Raw genomic sequence first — 3,972 nt, forward strand, 5'->3', positions numbered from 1 at the left:
TGAGGGGGGATCTAGTGGCCTGTTACAAATTAATTAGGGGGAACCAGCAGACATTGGGGGAGTCTCTGTTCCCCCGATCTCTCCCAGGGGTGACTAGAAACAATGGACACAAGCTGGCAGAGGGTAGATTTAGGCTAGATATCAGGAGGCGCTACTTCACTGCAAGGGCAGCTAAGATCTGGAACCAACTTCCAAGAGAAGTGGTGCTGGCTTCTACCCTGGGGGGCTTTAAAAGAAGGCTAGATGAACACCTGACCAGGGTCGTATGAACCCAGTACTCTTTCCTGCCATGGCAGGGTGTCAGACTTGATGATCTGCTCAGGTCCCTTCCGACCCGACCAACTATGAAACTATGACATGGTGGAGGGATTGCCCATGTGAAGAGGCAGGTCTCTCCAAGGACAGTAAAGGCTGCAAACTAACGCAGGCTTCTGACTGTTCATGGTGGGCTGTTGGCACTTTGTTGTGCTCTGTGGTGCGGTTTAGTGCAGGGGTTGAACTTGTTCCTGTTTTCTGCTGTGTTTTGTGATGTGGAAGACCCCAGGACATTATCGTCTGTGTTGTGAAGCCCAAAGGAAGACTGGGGGAGGGGGGGGGGGCAGGTAATCCAGACCTGGGAGTTAGTTCAAGGGTTTAAGGGCTGATTTGAGCCTGGCAGAGCCAGGTGGTCCGCTACAGGTACACACTCATTGCCCTGAACATTCTGGCTACTTAACACGCGTCTAAATAGAGTTATAAGTACAGGACACTGTTGACGTTTGCCTTTATAGCTACGAGAAAAAAACAAAGTGAATAACATAGCTCAAATGTCCTAGATTTCTTTGGGTTTTTTTAAATTGTAAAGGTAGCAAATACAGGAGATCTGCAGATGGACAAACCTCTTCTTTCATTTTTAAATTTTCTTTGCTCATTACACTGCTTCTAATTGATTCTAGTAATTTCCCCCACCCTCCCCCCGCAGTGGAGAACAGAGATAGATAGCCTGTAAGGAAACCAAAGAGGGATGGGTGAGGAAGGGAACCTTTTGTTTCATACAAAGTTGTTCTGTTTAAACAATAATATTAGCTGCTTATAACAAAAGGTTGGAAGAGCGGCTGTGTAGTTCAGTTGGTTTGTGTGGTGCTATTAACACCAAGTTTGATTCCTGGTTGGGCTAGATGAGTAGTTTTTGTATCAGGACCCATTTGTAAACATCGATGGCCAGTCCCAACCCAATGACCCTCACTCCCAACCCATTGCCCCCAGCCCCCCAGGATGTCTGGAAGGGGGATGTGTGTGCAGCGGGGGGGCTCCAAGCAGCCCCTCGCTGGCTGGCACTCTGCCAGCCTGCATGGGCAAAGGCAGGGTTTCCCACGCCTTTCTCTTTTAAAGGAGAATCCATTTATGAAGTTTGTTGATCTGTTTTTAAAGTTTATTGCTACCCCTTCATATAATCTCGTGACCCACTTTTGGGTCGTGACCCACAGGTTGACAAAGGCCGAGCTAAATGATCTCTTGAGATCCCTTCCAGCCCCTCGGAGAATTAGGCTGATTTACTCTGGGAAAGAGAAGACTAAAGGGGGATTTAATAACAGTCTTCTAATGCTTAAAGGGCAGTTACAGAGAAGATGGAAGCAGAGTTTTTCTCTGTGGCGGTAGGGGACAGGACTAAGAACAATGGGCTCAGATTACAGCAGAGGAAATGCCGTTTGGATATGTGGAGGAACTGCCTATGAGGGTGGTCAAGCATTGGAACAGCTACCTAGAGAAGTTACAGAATCTCATTCCCTGGAGGTCTAGCTCTTTCAGCCTTTCCTCGTAAGTCATGTTTTCCCCTAATCATTTTTTGTCATTTTCCACTGGATCCTTTCCAACGTGTCTACATTTTTTTCCCCTTAAAGCTGGTTGTGATCAGAGGCCTGAACCAAGCAAAAGCTGCTTTGTGCGAGGCACTGTACATCTTTCAAGCCTCAGAAGCATCTCCAGACAACGGGTCTGAAGTAACTGTCTAGAGCGGCTTTATCAATTGTTGCAAAATTTTATTTTTCTATGCCTCAGTTTTCCAACTGAGATGGCGCATAGGGAGGCAGAAAGAGAGAACAAGTTTTCTGAAGTGTATTAATTCGTGGTCCTTTTTTTCCCCTGAGATCATTGCTACTTTTGCATCAAACAATCGTTCTAATTGCTTCAAATTCAAGGCATAGTTTTTCACTTGCTTCCAGTAAAGCTACCAAATAGCATTACTCCATGACAGAGAACAGCTTTCTTTTTCTTTGCTCTGCTGCTCCGGGACCTTAATTTTTGTGTTAAGCAGCTGCCAGAATCACTCACCGTTCTGAGGCTGGGCTAACACCACAGCCAAAATAGCAGCAGCTGCCTCAGCATTTATTTTAATGGGAACATCACCAAGGTGCCAAAACAGCTTTTCTGGACAGGGGTGAGATGGGCTTCCCTACCCCATTAAACACTTAACCTAGGACATGCTTATGCAGCAGAGCATGTTCAGACGGCAAAGTCAAGAATGTGAAAGTCTGGGGATTCTGGGTTTACAGCTGCTCACCCAGCTTTACCTTAGCCCTTGTGGGTAGGCTCTGTGGTACGGTTTTCAGTGACATGATTGCACACTGTGGATGTGGCATGATTGCTGTATTTTCCTCCCACAGGTGCCCTGCCTGCCAGGGCTGGAAGCAGAAGGGAAGCGGTGCCCCTACATCTGTCCTTTGGTAACTTCCAAGGGCCAGACCTGAAAATCTTGAATGTTGAAAGAGAGGATCGGTCTGCAAAGCACTTTCTTGTTGGTTCCTGCACAGCATGGAAGTGCCACCCACACCCTGCATCGCATCAGTGTCTGCCACCCATGCCCTGTGTCCCTTCAGTGTGTGTACGCACCACCCACCCCTGCTGGCAAATTGGTGTATGTGTGTGGCACCCATACCCTGTATTACAGTAGGGTGTGCATGTGCCACCCACACCTTAAATTGCATGACTGTGCCAACCCACACCCTGTATCACATTAGTGTGTATGAGTGCCAACCCACACTCTGTATCACACTGGTGTGTGCCTCACCCACACCCTGCATCACATCAGTGTGCATGTGTACCAACCCGCACTGTGTATGTGCACCACTCACACCCTGCATTGCGTGTGTGTGTGTATGCATACCCACCCACAGCCTGTATCATGTTAATGTGTGCCAACCCCCACCCTATATCCCTTCAGTGTGTATGTGCATGTCACCCACACCTTGTAGCACAGTAGTGTATGAGCCACCTACACTCTGCATGGCATTAGTGTGTGCATGTGGGTGGGTGTGCACACATTCTGTATCACATTAGTGTATGTGCATGCAACCCACACCATGTATCACAGCTGTGTCCACCACCCACACCCTGCATTGCTATAGTCTGTATGTGTGTGTGCATGTCACCTGCACCTGCTGTCTAGTTAGAGAGTGTGTGCATGCTTGTGTACCACCCATCCCCAGGATTGTGTGTGTGTGGGGGGGAAGGTGTATGTACACTTGTGTGTACCACTCATCCCCAGGATCGTGCGTGTGCGTATACATCAATGTGTGCCACCCACCCCCAGGATTGTGTGTGGGTGGGGAATGTATGTACAGCCGTGTGTGCCACCCATCCCTGGGATCGCGCGTGTGTGTATACACTGGCGTGGCGCACCCATTCTCAGGATTGTGTGGGGGGGGGTATGTAAACTTGTGTGTACCACTCATCCCCAGGATCAACCCACGTGTGCATGTGTGCGTATACAGTAATGTATGCCACCCATCCCCAGGATTGTGTGTGTGTGTATGTGTGTGTGTGGGGGGGTGTATGTACACTCACGTGTGCCACCCATCCCCAGGATCAACCCATGTGTGCGCCTGTATACACTGCTGCATGCCACCCATCCCCAGGATCGTGTGTGTATGTGTGTGTGTGGGGGGTGTATGTACACTCACGCGTGCCACCCATCCCCAGGATCAACCCATGTGT

General features: G+C 48.9%; 1 protein-coding gene across 6 annotated transcripts in view; it reads left to right on the plus strand.

Annotated features, from left to right (window-relative positions):
- NOX4 (NADPH oxidase 4) overlaps positions 1-3,972 on the plus strand; it is a 196,371-nt gene that overhangs the window by 9,558 nt on the left and 182,841 nt on the right. For 3 of the 6 annotated variants that reach the window (XM_019530364.1, XM_019530362.1, XM_019530359.1), the window contains exon 2: positions 1,639-1,797. The exons of 2 other annotated variants lie outside the window; for them this stretch is intronic. The gene's annotated coding sequence lies outside the window, so the exon portion shown is untranslated. Of the gene's footprint in view, positions 1-1,575; positions 1,798-3,972 lie in introns of those variants that run through there. One more of the 6 variants, XM_019530360.1, reaches the window with a different exon arrangement.

The sequence above is a fragment of the Crocodylus porosus genome, unplaced genomic scaffold, assembly GCF_001723895.1.
Source record: "Crocodylus porosus isolate Cpor-Errol unplaced genomic scaffold, CroPor_comp1, whole genome shotgun sequence".
Lineage (NCBI taxonomy): Eukaryota > Metazoa > Chordata > Crocodylia > Crocodylidae > Crocodylus > Crocodylus porosus.